At 43.8% G+C, this 20402-nt stretch overlaps 1 protein-coding gene across 13 annotated transcripts in view; it reads right to left on the reverse strand.

Moving 5' to 3' along the window:
• The window catches only part of SCAF8 (SR-related CTD associated factor 8), a 210809-nt gene that overhangs the window by 62702 nt on the left and 127705 nt on the right, over positions 1-20402 (reverse strand). For 4 of the 13 annotated variants that reach the window (XM_070256456.1, XM_070256458.1, XM_070256451.1 and 1 more), the window contains one exon: positions 8808-9927. The exons of the other annotated variants lie outside the window; for them this stretch is intronic. The gene's annotated coding sequence lies outside the window, so the exon portion shown is untranslated. Of the gene's footprint in view, positions 1-8807; positions 9928-20402 lie in introns of those variants that run through there. 13 annotated transcript variants of the gene reach the window in all.

Below are 20402 nucleotides of genomic sequence, written 5' to 3' on the forward strand. Positions count from 1 at the left end.
CCATCCCTCCAAAACCTGGGCAGGATCCTGGCTCCTGGGTATTATCCTTGTTCTTCCTGGCTGGGGTGCAATGATTAAACTCCTGGGTCTGTCCTGGGGCTGCTAAGCACAGCTGTGCAGGTTGCCTACCGCACAAGAGCACCTGCTGTGGGGGTAAACAGGGGCTTAAACCCAGCTGTGCTCCTCTTGCCATGCCATGTGCCTTTGGGGCAAAGAGGCCCCCTTCTGTAATTTGCACAAGGCACAGGCTGTGCTAACAGCAGCTCTTCCCTTTCTGGGGTCGGCTTGGCCTCGGTCCCCGGCACCACACCCCCAGTGGGCTCCTACTTGTCTCCGGCACCAAATTCTCTGCCTCCATGAGGGAATTCTCCTCCAGAGCAGTCTGCATCTCCCCTCTCCTTCCTTCCACGTCCCCACACACAACATGGGTCTTCCTTTCCTGTCCAAGTCAGCCTCTTGTGTCCAACATTGCCACAGCAGCCATGAAACCATCCAAAGGAAGAAATACTCCTGTAGACATGCTGACTATTTCCTGGAGCGCAAAATTCCTCAAACCTTTGTCACAAGAGAACCATATTCGGCTAGGTCAACAGGCGTGTGAAAAAATAAATGCACACCGAAGACTTTTTCTGGGCTTTGCCACATGAAGGGCTCGGCCAGGGCAGTTTCCTAGGAGGTTTATTAATAGCTGTTTTAGAAAAAAATGGACTAGTCACCTTTACTCTATAAATTTCTGTGCTTGTCAAAACCTTTTATAACAAGAATATATTCTTTCCTTACTTGGGTAACAAAAACCAAACAAATCAAGAAAGGTAGTGGTTGAAGTCAGTCACATGACACAGCAGCTGATGGGAAAGGCAAACAAAAGGCCATCATTCAAGATCTTTTATGTCCTCATAGCCTTCGAACTTGAATGATCAGGCCTGATTCCTTCCCAGTGCAGTTAAAAATGTCAACTTTCTATAACGTAAAGTGACAACATGATTTCACGACACAAAATATATACAACACGACGAACAGGTGGAATCAGCTAAATTCAGAATCTGCTTTCAATCATCTTCTCATTTCGTCCTCAAACAATCCCACTAAGTAGGCACGGCAGTCCCCATTTTGCAGACAGGAAATAAGGCTTGGAGGAAGATGAAGTTACACGCTAGCATGTGGTGGAGCTGGGATTTTAAATCTAGGCAAGTTAATCCTGGAGTCTGAGCTGCTAACCACTAGACAGTACTCTCTCTCGGGGAGAGTGGGGGTCCCTCCAAGGTACGCTCAGTGGGTCCCACAGAATCCTTCCACCTACAGCTCAGACCCCAACAAGCGAGCCCGTGAGGTAACACTTTCTCTCTAATTGTTAAGGTGGTCCTGTCGGTGGCGGGGTTAACAGAGACCGGCAGACAAGTGCCCAGTCCCTTCGTCCTGCCAAGCCTCTGTCTGGCTAAACAGGGCGCACACAGAAAACTAAACTAGATTAAAGAAAGAAGAAGGAAACACAATCATCCTTTTTCTTTCAGGCCCTTGCCTACGGCTACAGACTGCATGTCTGTGACCCTCCAAAATTCACAAATTGAAAGCCTAGCCCCGAGTGTGATGGTATTTGGAGGTCTTTGGGAGGTGACCAGGTTGAGAGCGGAGCCCTTACGAAGAAGATGAGCGCCCCCTTTATAAGAGAAACCCCAGAGAGATGTGAGGACACAGTGAGAAGATGGTCCTTCCCACACACCAAATCTGCCCATGCCTTGACCTTGCCCTCCCCAGCCTCCAGAACTGTGAGGAACAAACTTCCGTTGTTTAAAAGCCCCCCAGTCTCTGTATTCTGTTAGAGCAGCCGGCACAAACTAAGACACCCATTTTTCACAATTTGTGGCCTGAATTCCTTTAGGTCTACCCAGATTCCTATTAAGACTCTGAGCCAGACTGATTCTTCATTGCAGGTTAAAATGATGAGAATTTTCAGCAGCTACAACAGTTTTTCCTTCTTCCTGGTGCCTTCACGAGACAGCGCGTCCTTAGGTAAAGGACAATGGAAACCTCATTCTGTATCACGTCAGCGCTGTCTGACTGGGGCTGTGATAGATGGTGAATTAGTCGAACCTGTGGCTTGAACAGTGCCTACCCACCAGTGATGCTTAAGACTTGCCATGAAACTGCAGGAGAGGAGGCCGGAGAAAAGTTGGCCACCTGAGTTCTAGCGCCATTTTGCTCCTAACTGCCTATGTGGCTTTGAACAGTTTCCTGTGTCTCAGTTCCCTTATTAATAAAACTTGTTCTTAAGTATTGGAGGGTTACTAAGCTCTTTGCAAATCTGATGAAAAGCCACGGCCCTTATCACAGAAACATTCCAATGTGCCTAAGATGTTGCGCATCATTTCAGAGTGTTCACAGTTAAGCCCTGGAGTTCAGGTGATTCTGCAGCTTCCTTTCAGCTCTGACATTCTATCTTTCTATGATTCTATCACGAGGGAACGCACACCACTAACCTCCCTCTCTCCCTCCTCCACAAAAGACCACTTCCCCGGGGCTACACTAGGCCAAATGAGAGAGAATTTCCAGGATTCTCCCAAGTCTGTGCGCAGGAATCCCAAGTCTGTGCGCAGGAATCACGACTATTCATCCCAAGAGGCACTGTGTTTGTGGTTCTTTCTTTTTTCTGTGAAGTTAATTTTTGTTTGAGATGAATGCAAAACAGTAAAGAAAGAAAGACTGGAGGAGTGGGAGAGAGACCTATTACATTAAAAAATAGTCAGAATACAATCAGGTGTTGGATTCTAACGTGAGGAGGACCCAGAAGGGGATGGGCGTGGTGTGGGGAGCCAAGGGCAGCCCCATCTCCTCACTTCCCTTCACCTCTGGCCTTAGGGATGTGCCTGGGACAGTGGCGAGGTGCCATCAGCAAATGTGCCCAGCAAAACCTGGAGGCGAGCTGGCCTTTTCAAAAGCATCCACTTCCCAGTTTTCTGGGGTTTGATCTGCCCAGCAGATCCTGTTCACAGAGCCCAGGGCAGACTCGGCCCATCCTGGGAAAACAGATGAACACAATGGCCTTATCTCTGCCTATAAGGTTGTATCATTCTTTCCCAGAAGCCAGCAATAGATGAACAATTCAATTGTGAGGGCGGGGGGAAAAAATAAAAAAGCGTCCCATGTGGCATGGAGCCTGGGGGTCACCCTGCTTGTTTTCACTTTCATGAAGTTGACATCACTTAATCGTCTGCAGGGTTGTTTCCTTGCCTTTGGTATGGATGAAATGTTATTTTACCCTAGAGATAAGTAATGGCGGCCACCATTTCCTGTGCCCAAATGCATTACATGTGCTGTCACTAATCATGGAACGTAAACGATATTTTCACTCCATAGATGAGAAAACTGCCAGCGTGATTATCTCCATGCTACAGACGAGGAACCCAGGGCTGGGCCAGGTTAAATAACTTGCCCCGAATCACACAACTAATGGGAGCCAGAGCTAGGATTAAAGCCCAGACTTACTGAACTTTTCCTTTCTTCCCGCTAGCCCAGAACCTGCCAAACTTGTCTGCGTATTCGGATTCCCTGGGGATCTTTAAAACTCCCAATGCCCAGGGCACACCCTAGAAATCACCATCTTTGGAGAAGGGATAGAGGTGTCAGTTTTTGAAGCTTCCCAGGTGATTCTAACATGCAGGCAGGTTTGGGAACCACCGTGTTAGTGCCTGGAAGCATCTCCAGCTGCAAGCGTTTACTGACGAACCCAAGTGCGAATCATGAGCAAGGAATGAAAACGAAGCCGACTGAAGACTGAGCTCAGAGTGGCTGAAAAGACACACCTGAATAAGGGAATCTGCTTTCTCTAAGGCCAATGGGAGAAATTGGGTAAGAAAAGAAACTTCCTTGACACAAGCAGAGATACCTCAGATGGGATGCTGGTTTTGGGTGACTCAGTGTTTAAGGGACGAACTCAAATACACTCAGCACAGGTCTTCTGTGAAGTGGGGATCCTCTGCTGTGCTGCGGGAGGAGGGTGTCTGTGTAGTTGACGTGTACTTATGTTCATGGTTTCTTTATGGTAACACCACGCTCTGTAGATGGCGCTGCCCACTGCCTCCAGACCAGCATGGGAGCCCTCTGACGGCCTTTTGCAACAGCAAAGACTGTTAAGATTACATCTAGTAGAACATGTGTGTTAGCGTATTTAAGAAATAGATTCAAATTCTTTAACAACTGGAGGTTCATTGGAAAAGCCTCGTTCCCCTGCTATGCTAGGAAATGAGAGTTTATTGGTGTGGAACCTCAACTGGAAAACTGTGTCGGTCCAGTTAAGCATATTGAGGCATTATTGCTTTTAGCTGGACTGTAAGTGGAATTTTAGTTGAATGGAATGTTACTGCTTATATCTCGGCTGAAGTACAAGAAGGGATAATTAGCAAATGATGGGGGGGTGGTCAGCGTTGGAGTCGATAAGTTGCTGTCTTTTAAGGAACATGTATTGCCTGCATGAGTCTATGATGTTTGTCACTGAATGCAAATGCCTGAATTCCCAGAGCAAACATAGATCTCACAAACCCTATATTCCATTTAGTAAATTTCTGTACTTAGGTCTGATGTATCCTTCTGCCTCAGATAAAGACAGGAGCGACAGATGAATGAAATCCACAATTCACTGGTTCTCTATTGGCTTTATTTCCCTCTTTAGTATTTGATAGTAACATCTTTCTCAGCACGGTATACCAGATCAAAAACATTGAGTCAACCTCCTTCTACGCATCGGTTCGTTGGCACAGGCATCTGGGGAAACCATGCTTGTTGCTCAGATGGCCCTGGAAAACCAAACTCACTTCAGAAGAAAGGTGGGCTAAGAACTTTCTACGTCTTCTATGTCTTCCACCCCACTCTCTCGTTATAGTCTACGCTTGTTCCATTAAATACATATATTTTTTGAAATACAAGAGCTCTCTCAAAAAACTCTGAATTCTAGTGGTTTGATAGTAGAAATAGCTTCCCGCGTTCTGTTGTTTTCCAAAGGTTGTAAAGCCAGTCATTGTGCTTGACAGTAGTGTGTTTTTCCCTCCACCCCCTACAGTTGAAAGCTGTCACTTCTCATGCTGACTTTAAGGGCAGCATTCATGGACGGTGGTACTTGGTTTCCTTGCTAAAGTTTAGGGATTTAGAAAAAGAGGGGTCCTGTTTAGGATCTATCGCAAGGCATGTCCAACTGAGAGCACACTTGTGAAATCAGGTTTCAGGGAGCTTTGCTGCAAGCCCACTGAAATCCGGTAAGTCCTTAGAAACATAAAACTTTTGAATGGAATGGTTCACTATTATAAGTAAACATAATCCCAAGATTCTCAAAACCAAGTAAACAATAAGCTCGTTACTGGCTAGAAAACAGCAAAAAGATCAACTGTAAGGACAGTTTGCTTTTTCCTATCATGGAAAGTTGACCTAATAAAAAACTAGCCATCGTTAGGGAAACTATCATTTTATATCTGCCTCTGTGTGCCTCTTTTGCGTTCATCTCTGTTTAAGACACATTACACGCCAGGATCCCTTTCTAGGATGCAGATCCTAGTGAGGCACAGAGGCATAATTTTAATTCTTGCTCTGTCTCTGGTCTCAACACAGGACCAGGCATTCAGTAAGCACTGAATAAATGTGTTGGATGGATGAAAGAATATTGGTATTTGGAGACATATGTGAAGCATTCTAATAAAAAGTCCGACTTGTGGGCTGGACAGATCGTGTGAAGGAGATGGGGATTTGGTTGTGGTCAGGCCTGTAGCACACGGGTGACGGCCTGGACCTCTGGGGTTGGTGTCATTTTCCGAGGGAGGTGGCGGATTCCCAGCTCTAGTCACAGAACCAGGCTGGCCTCCGCTTCCCTGTGGTCTCCTGGCAGACCCCAGCCAGGCCTCATCTTTGGAAGTTTTGCCTCTCTGTGACCTAACTGGATTCTGACCTCTCTGTTATACCCTCCACTCCCATCAAGTGTGTGCGTGTGCGTGTGCTTATGTCTACGCAGGCAAAATAAAACTCTTGATAACAGGGACAGTTCTGGTAAAAATTACTTCCTTTTCCTGAATAGCTCTTTTTTTTTTTTTTCTAGGAAGATTAGCCCTGAGCTAACATCTGCTGCCAATCCTCCTCTTTTTGCTGAGGAAGACTGGCCCTGCGCTAACATCCGTGCCCACCTTCCTCTACTTTATATGTGGGACGCCTACCACAGCATGGCTTGCCAAGCGGTGCCATGTCCACACCCGGGATCGGGGCCGGGAACCCCGGGCTGCCAAAGCGGAACGTGTGCACTTAACCGCTGCGCCACCGGGCCAGCCCTCCTCACTAGCTTTTGCTTTTTCCTGTCAGTAATGAAAGGAAAGGAACGATGTAATGAGAAAGAGGGAGGTGCCCAGTGAATACCTGTTTGCTGTGGCTCTTTTCTTAGCTTGCTTGAGATCGTGGAAGGGAACTTTTAAAGATCAAGGCAACTCTTCAGGAAGGGACTTTTAAGATGATATAAGATAAAAATTTGGCTCAGCCTTCATAAAGCTTTTTTTGCAAATCCTTTGGATAGCAATTGCTTCTACTCAATAACAATCTTCTCAGCCATGATCACCCAGGTAAAATTATCAAATGTGTATTCAGGCTCTTTTCCAACTGGGTAAGCTGATAGTCTTAGCCACCTGAAAGCCACATTTATTTCTAGGACTATGGACCCTTTACTGGACTTTAAAATTTGTATTAATACTATGAATGGTGTCCTTTTAGAAACTATATTTGAGTATAGTACTTGTTTGTATACAAAAAAGTATAGCTACTAAAAGGTATATATATATTTTTCTAGTTTACAATATTCTTTCCTAAACTGTCTACAATAATAGCCATTTGATCTGCTTTTACATTTTTGGATTACAATATACTTTATTTTTGCAATAATGCAAGAATGTGTGAAAATGAGCTTCATCTTATTTCCTTACAGCCTATGGGTAGAGTCTTTTTCTATGATATTTAAAAAGAATGATTTGAAAGAGATACGTGCCGCAGAAGAAATAGGAGAAGTAAACATAACATTTCCCACAGATACTATAAGGTGCAGTTAAGTATCCATAACAATAAATACGAGCCGGTCTGAAGCCCGAGCCGGGCTCCTCTCCTGTGCAGCTTGAAGCAGTTGTCTGAGGGAATGCCCAGCTACAAAAATGATGTGATTCGATGCCAGCCACAATAGTGTGGAACAGTCTCCAATTTTAACAGAAAGAGTGGATTTGGGGGAATTACGAATAGTGAATGGAAAGAGGTTTTCTTCTAAAGCATCAAACCTGACCACTTAACTGCTTGTATTCTTAAATAGTTTAAAACACAGATTGCTTTGGTCAAAAGTAATCATCTACATGCAATTCCTATGCAGAGATCATTCTGAAGCAGATGTTTGGTGTGTTTTTCTTTCCTCTCTGAAGAATTTATTAACCACAAAGGAAATGCATAAGACCGCCCATCTCATTTGAATGAGGTCTTGGTATTAGAACTCAACTGAGAGGCCAGCATTTAATTATAAAACCAAACAACCCACATCAAGGATTCCTTCTAATTGTGTAAACGTCAAATAACTTCAGTTTGTCAAAGTCACCTAATACTGTTTTTAAAATCAGCTCAAAATGTTTTCAGTCCCTGGAGAATGGTGACTTATGAAAGCTTCCTTTTGCCTCAGACTGAAGGCATGGATGGAGTGCGGACTGTTAAATATTCATGCCGATTCACAAAGAGAGCCTGTCTGGATGCTCAGGCAGAGGGTGGTGGAGGCTTCGGAAAAGAGAATTCATTCAGGAACAAAACAGTCAACCTCCGCCCTGATTCTGGTGCCTTGGGATTTTAGAAAGACTCCTCTTCCAACAGGTGGGCCCTGTTGTCCGCCTGATCGTTAGACATGCACCTCCAGCCAAGTGCTAAGATGGCGCACGCGCTCAGTTCTGAAGGCACGATCCTGTTTTTAAGTCTGGTCGCTGTTCTGCTTTCTCCTCGCACCCCATCCACCGCAAAGAACCACAGACGCTCCTATTTACTTATTTTCCAAATTTAAGCGTTCCAAAAGCATTCGCTCATATACGCACTAGAGTGTCCATGTTAATCCCCAAATCCATTCTGCTCCCTTTTTTGGGGGTAGGGGGAACAGGTGGGGCAGGAGGTGGGAACAGGTGAGTGGTCTATCTGCCAACTGCAGATTTTGTTACAAAAGAATAGAAGGAAAGGGGTCTTTTCTTATTTCCATACCCAGTTTAGTAAAAGAGCTAATAGGCAAGGTCTAAGTTTTCTACATAAGCTCATGTGTTTGGATTTCTTTGGAGTTTTCTGAATATTTCTTACTACAATATTGTGGAATACATAAAAATGTACTCCAACACTCTGGGCAGAGTCAAACAAAAAAGAAGTGATTGACAAGCCTATAGCTGCGGCTATATTACCCATAGCCTTCTCCAATTCTCTACTTATTTAATAGAAAATGTATTACAATTAAAATATGATTATAATCAATTTAATAGAAAATATAGTATAATCAGAAACTCAAGAAAGCTAAGGTATAATCCTCAGGAATTATCTTTAATCCCTGTTGTAGAATGCATAATCGAAAATACTTTGGCATTTGAAAATATCTCAGCCTTTCAACAAATAACAAAGAGTGGTTGTTTGAATATAAAAAATGACAGTGACCAAATGCAAGAGACTGCGAAAGGCCTGAACCATGTACGCATCTCTTTGTCTGGATACACGGTGATACCATTGCAAAGATGGACCATGAAAGATGTGCTAAGCTACAAATCAAAATAAATGACTAACAACCAAAATTAGTTTCAATTTTTATTATGAATGTCCAAAGTGACAGCATACTGTGAAAGTGTTAGGTTCTCATTGATTAAATTTCAAGAGACTACAGCATTCCAAGCACTTTAATTTGTGACAGAGCCAAAACAAATAAAAGAATGATAAAAATATTCTTTTATGTGTAAAGAGTGCTCATCTTTGAGTTTTTGTACTTTTTCCTTTCCCCTGCAGGTATGGTGAACACTGATTATTTCCAAAACACAAATCCTGGTCTGGATATTTGTAACGAACTTTTATAATCTCTGCCTGAATAAGAAGCTAATAATAAGAAATGTACTTATAAAGTATGTTTACGATACAATGTAATATGCCCATTCATCGTCAATTCCTTCCTCTCCCACTAGGCTTCTCATCTACCACCTGGGTATCTGCTACTGGTAATAACAGGACATGAAGGTTGGAAGGAAATACCTGGAAGGCTCTATCGAACCCTGGATTTTCTCAAAGCTGCATTTTTGTTTTTAAACGAAAGCTTAAGACTTTCAGCGTTTGAGAGTGTCCAAGGAGATGACTAACAATAATGGATTAAAGCCTCCAGTCAAGAACTACACAGACTATGCACATTGTGTTCAAGAAAAAAAGCCTTGGTTTACTAAAGCGATACTTCTAGTAATCTGTAGTTCCAACACAATATGACTTTTCCCCCTGAAGGGTTTCCTTGCAATCTGTCCTTTCCATCACTGGTACCGGATGATGCTACAGATGGTGCTTGTTGCCATTTATATTCCAATCAATTCTGGTCCTGTGGAAGTGCATATCTATCACAGATGCAATACTGTTCATCTGAGTGGATCCTCAAAAAGAACAATTATGAACTAGAAACTCATAGAGTTTGTGTTTCAAATTTATAAAATTAAACCTGCTCCAACAGGTAATACAGGGAGGCATGCTTGCAACCTCTGGATTCAATCAGAAACAATTTCTGAGAGCACAGAGCCTTCTCAATAGGTATCGGTGGGTTCCTTTTAATGCTTCCTTAAACAAGATCCGATGTGATGCACATTAGAACTTTGAAGCAGGTCTCATTTATTTCTACAAGGCCTGGGACACAGGAAGCTGCCAGAACTTCATTCATCATCTTGCCTGTTGACAAAAGGAACAATAACTGGTCATCACTGGTCAATGGAATAACTTTTCCTAGTTTTTTCCCAAGATAATTCCTAAAGAAGAGATGGCGTCAACACAACAGCAAATGTTTCAATGTTTGATGAATTTCTGTGCTCTAAAATGCCATGTCTTCTTCCTGTAGAGCAGGAAGAAGCAGAGCATGCAGTGTTCATCTCCCTCCTTGTGCTGGAATGGTGTAGGAGAGACCCCTGTCCTAGAAGTCGGCATGCCCAGGCTGCAGGCACAATTCTGCCAGTACCTAAGGTCACCTAACCTTGCTGGGCCTTGGTTCCTTCACATATAGACTAAGAACACCTCAATGGATGAGGTCTAAAAGGAAGGCCAATCCAACTACAGTAATGGGTTCATGTGGTCCTGCCTTCACAGCTCCTTACAGAGCACAACCAGGTATAACCATTTCAGTCTGCTGCAATGGTTAGACATACAAGATACCTACACCTGGGTGCCTATGGTCCTCGTTCACCTTGGAGTGGAGAATCAGTTGAACTTCCAGAGAAATCTCAAAATATCTATTATCATCTGAAGTCAATTAAAAGCTTCTTAAATGATAACCTGATTAAGCTATATAGGTGTAAAATTCTGAAAATATACATTTCCACATGTTTTCACATCTTTTGCTGACTTAAGATCTAAGCAGTATCATTTTTTGGGTACCTGCTGGTTAAAAAATAATTATATGAAATTAAGAAATAATTATATAAAAGCTGAAAAATACATTAATAAGAAGTATCATAACATGAAGCATTCTGTTGCTGGCACCAGTTCATTCTGTATGAGCATACTACACAGCCCTAAAATCCAACCAGACGGACTAGTTTAAGTAGTTATGCCAATAACTTTACCAAGACACACATCTGGGAGGCAGAGGTGGGATGGAGGCACAGGAACTCTGATCCTAAAGCTGGTAAAACTGAGATGCTGCCAAAACAACCATTTATTATTTATATTATGTTACGTTATATCATATCACACTGTTATATATTTTTGAAGACATCCTGGCTGTCACGTGTGACAAGAAAAATGGCTGAATAACTTTTTCGTCTTTCTGCTGTGGTTTAGGGGAGATGCACCTTTGTGCAATGTGTGAAAGATTCACACAAAACAAAACTGGCACCAGATATCATCTATTACTTTGGAATATTCTAAACATTTTGCTAATGAGTTTATCCAAGGAGTTTATTCTTCAAATGTTGACTTAAAAGCTACTCAAGAAAGAAAACGACAATGAACATAAGCTCAGTCATTTGACTCTCAATAGCTACAATGCTAAAGTTACAGAGCCATTTTCTGAAATCTGGATAAGATCTGCCAGGTTGTAACAGGATAGAGTTGTTGTCCAGGGCAAATGAGCATTTGTGTGGTAAAAGGCCCAGAGACCACAATGGGGAACAAAGGGAAAAAGACAGAAATTTACTCAAAGGGTGGGGACACACAAGAATGATCTATTAACACATACAGATACACCAACACAGAGTAAATTTCTGTGTTTCTTTGTTGCCAAGTAAGAGAAATAAATATTTCTGTCTTGACAAATGAACTTGAAATAAACAAAGAGTAAGATTTACTATGGAATTCTGGCAAGTATTTTTATGACCGTGGTTTTCTGGGATGTGTTAGCATATATCATAAGTGCCTGATGGAATTGCTACAAGAACATGTAAAATGATCCATCATGGAAGAAGGTGGATATTAAAAAGTAAGCATCAAGTAACAATACAGAGAGAGGGTGACAATACTCCCACATCTTATATTTGGAGAGTGCTTTAGTTTAAAGCCCCTTCTTATTTATGAACTCTCTGGTCCTTATAACGAGGACCAAGCCTACACATGAGGAGGCTGCAATTTGAGGTCTTAGGCAACTTGCCTGACATTACCGGGGTATACGAGTCACTGAGTCACTGAGTAGGAATGAGCTCTCGGTCTTCTGATCCCCAGACCAGCACTCTTTCTTCTCTACATGCCATCTATGGCTAGTAACACTGAGTATCAATGAATTAACGGTTTATCACTATTGTTCACCTCTTCTGCATAGTTTTGTTACTACTATTACCCCTCATATATTAAGTGCCTTTTACGGAATACCATACAAAATAGATAGATATAACTGTCTCCACAAAGAAACACAAGTTTGGAGAAGTGCCTTGCCTAATATCACATGGCAAATAGCAGAGCTGGAACTCAAAGCCGTGTGACCTTTAATTCCACAGTTGCTGCTCCTTCCATTCTGTATTCGGTTTAGGTGGATGCTCGACCACTGAGCAGAAGTGTCTAGAGATGCTATGGAGCTCCATCTTTCCGTGTCAAATCCAACATGAGCTACTCCATCTAAAGCCTTGTCACAAAATGAGCCACCCAGCTGCTCCAGAGTTCCACTGCCAACAGGACACTCCAGACAGGTGGCTTATTCCAAACTCCTTAAATAGCCAGATCACTCTTTGTTAGCAGTTAACAGGGTGTCTCACGATTCCCCATAATATCGGCTGTAATTTCACAGTAAATGAAGAGTCAGAGGCAAAAACCTCCACTTTTCAAGGAGAATATGGTACAAAGGGTAAAATTTTTTGTTTTTTTAAATAAACTGAGAAGTAGCAGTGCCTGGAGGTGGAAGTAAGCCCTGGAGGTAACTGTAAAAGTTCTAGAACCAGCTCACGTTGCCATAAATGATGTTTTTGCTGCATACGGCCGAGTTATCCTTTTATAAAATGGGCACTATTGAGGCATATCGACACGGAGGTGCTCCTTAATGCAGCTGTATCGCACTGGGGGTCCACTGGTTCTGGGTAACTGACATCCATGCCTCACTTAATCTACGCAAACAGCAGTGCAAAGTAGATGGATGCATCAATCCTACATTGCAATTGAGGTTCAAAGAGCATCAATAACCTAGCCACAACGACACAGTCAGAAAGTGGCAGAGACTGGATTTCAAGCCAAGTGTGCCTGACCCCCACATTCTCCGCCTTTCCTCTCGCAGGCTGCTGCCCTGCAGATACCTGAACCACCAGACATGAGAGTGGCCACTCATATTGTGACCTGAAACACTCTGATGAGGGGCCAGCAGTGACCAGACCTGCACAGGTGGCCCAGCTCCTTCCTAAACAGCCACATCCTTTCTTACTCACAGAAACCTGGCTCTTGAAATAGTGGCCAGGTTTCCACGTCAATTATACAGTCCCAGAAGAAGAGTAAGGACCAGGCAGAGCGCCTCCCAGAGAAAGGACCACCGGCAGGCCAACTGCATAGAGAAGCAGAAATTAACTTAACTTCAGTTACAACGTAAAGGCTTCTGTGGTCTATTTCACACTTTTCCGCCTTAAGTAAATGTGTTCTGATTTCCAAATGACTTATTAGCAGGCTGGAAACTGCCCACAGCCTGAAGAATCACTTCTCAATTACAGCTGAGAAAAAGAAGGCAGGGAGAATGACATGGAGAAACGGATGCCCAGAGAGGCCTGGAGCCCTTTCTAACTAATCTCCTTCGTTTCTGCTCCTTGGAGAACCCTCATGAGAGCCGCCAGTCCGAGTGACCGGAATTTGGGTCCTGCTCTCTCCTGTTCTCCACAAAAGGAGGCGGCCAGTGATTACGAAGCCAGCGGACAGGAAACCTACCAGGGTGTGATCTGTTCTACCACTAATGCTACTGGATTAATCCCCAGTGGGCTAAATAAGGAGGTGATGAAGCAATACCAAGAAAACTGGGTCCTTTCAAACAGACTTTCAGATCCAAACCTCAGCCGGCCTGCCCTGCCACGCCGAAAGGAAAGTGCCAGAGTTCTTCACGGATACCAGACCCCAATCTGCCTCGTCCAGCTGGTCTGTTTGGTCAGTGCATATGGGAGCAGAATGGCTGGCACAGATCTGAAAGGATCGGTGTGTGCAGACGTGTTCTCCCATCATTTGCTCAATGTTTTCTTGTTCTGTAGTTAAAAACCTACTTAAAATGGGTGGAGCGATGTTCCCTCAGATCAGAACAGTATGAAGTCAGGTCTTTCCAAGTACCAAGTGTAAGAATAATTAAAATAAAAGAAAGGTGATTATTTCCCATTAGGGAAGTTTACTTCTATGAGGGGCTCTATTAAATTGAGAACATGTTTTGTTTCTTGTGTCATGTCCATACGTGGATTGTGCATACAGTCTTTGAGATTCCCCAAAGAAGCTACTTAATTCCAACATAATAGAAAGAGGGATCATATTAATGCTAAAACAGACCTTAGGAACTGCAGGGCACAAAATTCTGGTTTTAAACGTTAGAAAATTGAAGCTCATAGGTTTCACACTTGCCCACGGGCACCCAAAGATTGGGAATCTAGACGATGCTCTGATTTCTTGTTCTACAATACATTGTATGTCCCACAATGTCCCTTACTCATTTAATGCCAATGTCTCAGATATTATAGCCTGAAAAATTATGCCACTTGGCATGAATGATCCAAATATAACACAGACTTCTGATTGATCTGAATGTAATATAGACTTCTGGGCCATAAGGGACGGAGCTGTCTGCATAGTGTTGAAGGCCAATCTCGTGTGAGCTGGTGGGAGAGAGGCACAGGGCCCCAGATCACAGGGTCTCAGGGTCTGGCAGAGCCTCTCCAGCAAGCTCAGCATACTGGTTACAAGTGTGCACTCTGGACTCAGACGCACTGGGCTTGCATCTCTGATTTTGCTCTTTATTAGGTGCACAATCCTTTGACAAGTTCCTTAGTTACTGAATTTCCTCAACTGTAACACAGAGGTGAATAGCCACCGTTGAGGCTAAGTGTGGGGATCAAGTGAGCGGCTGTGTGGGAAGCGTCCATCACAGGGGAGGTAGGAAGGGTATGGATTCTTCCTTCTGCCAGCCACGTTCTCAGGTAGCCCTGGTGACAGAGGGGGTGAGCAGAGATGCTCAGAGATGCTCAGGTTATAGGAGTGAGGCTGACATTTGCCATTCCCTCTGCCTAGAATGCTCGAGAGTGTGTACTCAGCCATTGAAAACACTCTCCTTGATGGCTGCCTCCTCTCTAAGGCCTTCTCAAGTGGCTGAAGCCCAGTCACCAGCCTCCCGTGGTCCATACCCCCGGGAGAGCCTTGTTCCCATCATCCTCTTCTCCCTTCTCTTCCTTGACTGTGACTGCCTCTGTGATTGACTGAAGAAGTGAATGAAAGAGGCCACAGCCCCTCACTTCCCAGTAGATTAGGCATCAGTGATACTATTGACTACACACGCCACACCACTCAGCCCTGACGGAGTCAGGATCCCTCTCTTCTCCACCCTGCTCCCAGCCCCAATAACCAGACCAACCTCCTCCTTCGTTCTCCACCTCCCAACCTTCTCTCTTTTTCTGGGCCATTCCTATTCCAAGGAGAGAATCACCAGAAGCAACTAGAATCAGTACATCTATATTTTTTAAAAAGTCAAAGCTTACACCTTTGTTGAGATACAAGGGGAAAAAAAAATCTGTTAACAACTCACATGTGACCTGACAAGTCTGCACTTTGACACCTTGAACTTTGGGATAGGGAGTGGGCGAGAAGACGAGAAGCAGAAAGAGGAAAGAACAGGTTATGAAGGGCCATTCTATAAGCTTGAGACAGACTTCATGTTTACAGGATGGGCAGAGACTGCAGGCTCCATGAGAGGAGAGTCAAGGCCTGTCTTTGTTGCCATAAGATCCTGACTCGTTGGCACGGGGCTTCTCCATGGCCATTCAACACTGAACGAAGGACTAGATTAATGAAAGGGATATAACACTCAACAGTCATCCTGGAAGTAGGAAAGTCTACCTGCCAAACCCCTAATCATTTTAGACCACCTGTCTAAAACAGCCCTTTGACATTCGTTCCGTTGGCAGTGGAAACACCTTGACTGCTTGGAGGCCTTTAGGCTGGGGGCTGACGCTAAATGCTCATGAATTTTACATAAGAGCTTGCATTAGACAGCTTTCCTTCTAGCTTAAAGGTTAAAAGGGTTGACTTTGGGATTCCAAGAACAGATACTGTAAGATTAATGAGTGGCAGGTCACATGGTGCACCGCCCTCGCTTTTAAGTTTGTCATTTTCAAACTACTGGTAGGAGGACGTACCCCTGGGCTGGGGCAAAATCTATTAACATTCATTTAGTAAAACTAAACCATTAGATCAATTTTCAATAATTCAAACAGTTAATTTTAAAAGATTTTCAATATTTTTTATAGGTATGCCACCCTTATGCATAAAGTATGTTCTAGAAACACAAGAAATTAGTTAAATCTTATTTCTAGAGCATTGGAAGAAGCTGGTGTTTAAAGAAATCCTATGTTAATCTCTTTTGTAAGGCAAAGGACCTTTTTGAAAAGTGAACAATCATCCATTTTTTTAAAATTTCAATTTTCATATATCCAGTGTGCTTAAAGCAAATTCAATCTGGTGTCCTCGGCTGTCTTCACAACTGAATTGGAGAGACTATATGGCCGCCCAGATGAGCAGCTGCTTTCTCTGAAATAGCTGCAGAAACTAATTTGCAAACTGAATTAGTGGCAGAGAATTGACATGACTTAGTCAAGGAAATGACAAGCCACTCACTTTTCTTGGATGCCAGAAAATACAACCCCAGGAAAGGTGACCACGAGTTCTCAGGACAGGAACACCCACCCACAGCCCTGTGGGGCACAAGCCCTGGGGAGAGCCGGCCTCACGCACAGGCTGCCCCTCACAGTGGGCTTGGTTGTGCCTCCAGCAGATCTTTACTCTGTAAGCACATGCTTTATCTCCTTACCTAGAATAAGTATTTAAAACACGGAATTGGCTTTTTAAAAGAACAACCAGGAAGGTAAGCGGTGAAGTTAAAAGAAGAAAAAAAGAGAGACTACTATTCCTTATGTGCGTTTGGAGAGACATACCTAGTAAATGCTTTCAGGCCTGTTTTGGTAAATTATCTGAGTTGCATGCATTTGTCTTCATTTCACGTGGCCTTTCTCTTGTGTGCTCATAAAAAGGCTAAGATAGGAACTAAGGCTCCCCATCTATAGCGTGGGCACAATGCTGTATTAGCAAACGCAACAATCAGGGTCATATTTACACTTAAAACCATAGAGCAAAGAGGACTCATGTAAGACTCCGACTAGCTATTCCACACCCGACAGCTATTAGCTATTAGCTATTAGACAGCTAATAGCTATGGACTAGCTATTCCACATCTGCCTGTGCTTTAATCGAGGTCCCTTCAGCACGTCAACTAATAACTCTGATGTCAAGGAGAAACACCGTACTTGAATGCATGTCTTTTTTTTTTTTTACAGAATGACAGTTTTTAGGAAGGCACAGTGTCTTATTTTAACAAGCTCACAAAGAACTCCAAACATGATCCAAGTTAATGAACCACTGATAGATATTCTTATCTATAAACACAGCACAGTCTCAGGAACATTTGTCTTGGGCAGATCTGAAAGCACAGAATAGCATGCGACATTATTTTTTTAAAAAATGGGTGGCTTTCCATAATCATATTCCTCAGAAGCCTTGGCCAGGATTTGGGCTGAGACAATCTCTTCATTTGCAGTGTCTGAGAGCTGATGTGTACTGCCTCTGTACCGCACACAGAATTCCCTCACTGCTCCTGAGGCGCTGTGGCACGGAACATCCCCAGACATATCTCCTAACTCCCTGGACCATGGCACCTGCATTGCATCCAGCTGTCCGGAGTCCCAAGCCTTTTCCCAGAAGACTTTGACATCTGTGAGGGACACATCTCAGATGTTAACAAGCCCCCCAAATTACAAATCCCATTATAATACGTAATTTCCCCCTGAAACAGGTAAGCAATCATGAGTAGAAAAAGGCCAAGTGGAGACCTGGATGACAGCAGTCAACTGGGCCAACTCACCAGCTAAGTGACACATGGTCACCCACTTGCCTTACAGTCAAGGCTATTTGCTTCTGTGCCTTAGCAAAACTACTGCTTATTACATGCTATGAGTCAGCTTGGAAGAGCTGAAACCATACATGTTCAAGCCAGAATGCCAGGGGGCTCAAGCATTAGTTTGTAATCAGCTTCCTATGTCCAAGCTGTGAGAGTCCAATGTGTATGACAGATGAATGCCGAGCAGCTTGGGCAGAAGCCGGTTCATCCCGTACCTTACGTGACCCTGCATGCTCCTGCCAGTCTCTGAGATACATTTTGAGAGCCACTGATCTAACATACACAACTCGTTTGGAAAGCCTTCTTCGGAAATGGTTTTATGCAGTATCAATGAATCAGGTCAAACGAGGGGCCACTGCAAACGCAGCTGCCCCTGGATCTACATGGAATTCCCGGAGATTCCCTCGGACGAAACTCTTCTTGTGAACTCAGGGGCTTTTCTGGACTGATGTCTAATGTCCTTCAAAATTTCTTTTGACCTCTGAGGAGCCAGATGCTTGTCAACATCAAGGGTCACACTTTGGGAAACTGAAATGTTTCTCTGGGAATAAATCCCTCCCTGGAATTATGATGTGTATTAAAGGAAAGCTTGATCTGCTTTACAAATAATAATTCAAGAGGAAATAACCTCTTCCATTCAGGGTCAGGCGCAAAAATATTGGGAACACAAGTTGATTCTGAATATTCTCTTTTTCTCTTTGTTTCTCCCTCCTTTCCCCTAATCATGTATACACTAGGAAACAGGCCAGAAGACCCCTCTAAGTTGTAAGCACATTTCTCATTTGTATAGGATTGATGAGTAAACTGTTAAAGTAAACGAACTCCTTGCGCCCAGCAGAAGGATGCACTGACCCAGCAATGTCTACAGCAAAGGGCTAGGAAGCAGGGGAAGTCTGGATCGGAAGCAAGGACAGGGCTAAGGTGTTCCTGGCATAAGTGGCTTGGCTAGAAGACAGGAGAACTAAGAAAACAAAATTCCAACAGGTCCCAGGACAACCTGAGCACAGCCCTGACTGTCAACTATTTAAAAGAAAGTATTACACAACAAGAAAATGATGTCCATTTTGAGATGGCCAGTTTATCAAAGTTGGCAATTCAGTTGTCTTTTTACATCTTCAAAAGAAACTGCGACTTACTTTTCCAACCATGGGCTACTCAACACATCCAAAAGCCTGTGTCCTCTCTGGCAATTTCGAAGAAATGACTTCTGCCTCTTTGGACAGTCCTGCCCTTAACTAGCCACCCTTTTCCTTAAATGACTGCTTAAACTTAGCAAGCCTTTGTAAATCCTCGCAAGGGACCCAACCGAAGTGGGCTTGGAAACTTACCATTGCAGCACAGAGGGAAGGAAAGGGGGTCTGCTTCACCTGAGCAGGTGCCAGGGGCGTGCTGGGCCTCAGTCCTTCTCCTGACCTTCAAGCAGCCAACATTAACCTCATCTCACAAATGAGGACAGCGGCTCCGAGAGTCTGAGTCAGCTCCGTAGCTCCTACTGCTCCTGTGAGGCGGAGCCCACACTTGAACCCAAAGCCTGTCCTCTTTTCTGCAATGTTCCCTAAACAGAGGACTGCATTTCACCCCAATGAGGGTCGCCAGCTCAACGTGGCTGCTGACGTTTCTGGTGGAGGTCAAGTGAGAAGAAACTTCCACGAGGCTCTAAGATGAGCCCAGCCTCACAAAGGGCTCCTCTGAGTCAAGGACCCAACGCTGGGTTTGAGCTGCCAGCGAAGCGCATGTCAGCAAATCATCCTGTGAGGATCTAGCTGCCAAAAACTGTGTCGAAATTTCTAGCTTGCTTTCTCTCTGGAATCACGACAAGCTACAAATTTTTTCACTTTCTATAGCTCACTCTTTGGAACGTCTCCCAGGAGCTTAACAGAGCGTCACTCTAGAGCAGCTGTCCAAGGTTTCCATCGTGGTAGCCGGACTTACACCAACACAGCAGGGCGGGCCGGACCATGACGCACGAAAGAAGGCAACTCACTACCGGGAGTTTTAATAAAATAAAACCCAGAGGTGCCAGGTGACAGGAAGATTCACATGCCATTCCTCTGTTTGCATTATACTCAAAATAACCATGCTTCGGGAACCTCAAAAGTGTTGACAATAGGTTACGTCACTGCAACCAGAGGACCCAAGGAAACATGTCTACTCATTTATTTCCTATTTAAGAAAAAGAAATGAAACTCAAGCTACACTTTGGTAGCTTATGGTCGTGTATTAGGGTTTGTCTTTTTTCTTTTCCAATTTATATCAATCCTCAATTACATTTCAAAGTAATGATTTAAAAATTATCTTAGTGGATACTATGGTATTCTTTATTTTTGGTTTATTCCAACTGTGCCTCAGAGGTCTGATATATCTCTGATATTTCTTTTTTTTTTTTTTTGAGGAAGATTAGCCCTGAGCCAACTGCTGCCAATCCTCCTCTTTTTGCTGAGGAAGACTGGCTCTGCGCTAACATCCATGCCCATCTTCCTCTACTTTATACATGGGACGCCCACCACAGCATGGCTTGCCAAGCGGTGCCATGTCCACACCTGGGATCCGA

The sequence above is a fragment of the Equus caballus genome, chromosome 31 (genome assembly GCF_041296265.1).
Source record: "Equus caballus isolate H_3958 breed thoroughbred chromosome 31, TB-T2T, whole genome shotgun sequence".
Lineage (NCBI taxonomy): Eukaryota > Metazoa > Chordata > Mammalia > Perissodactyla > Equidae > Equus > Equus caballus.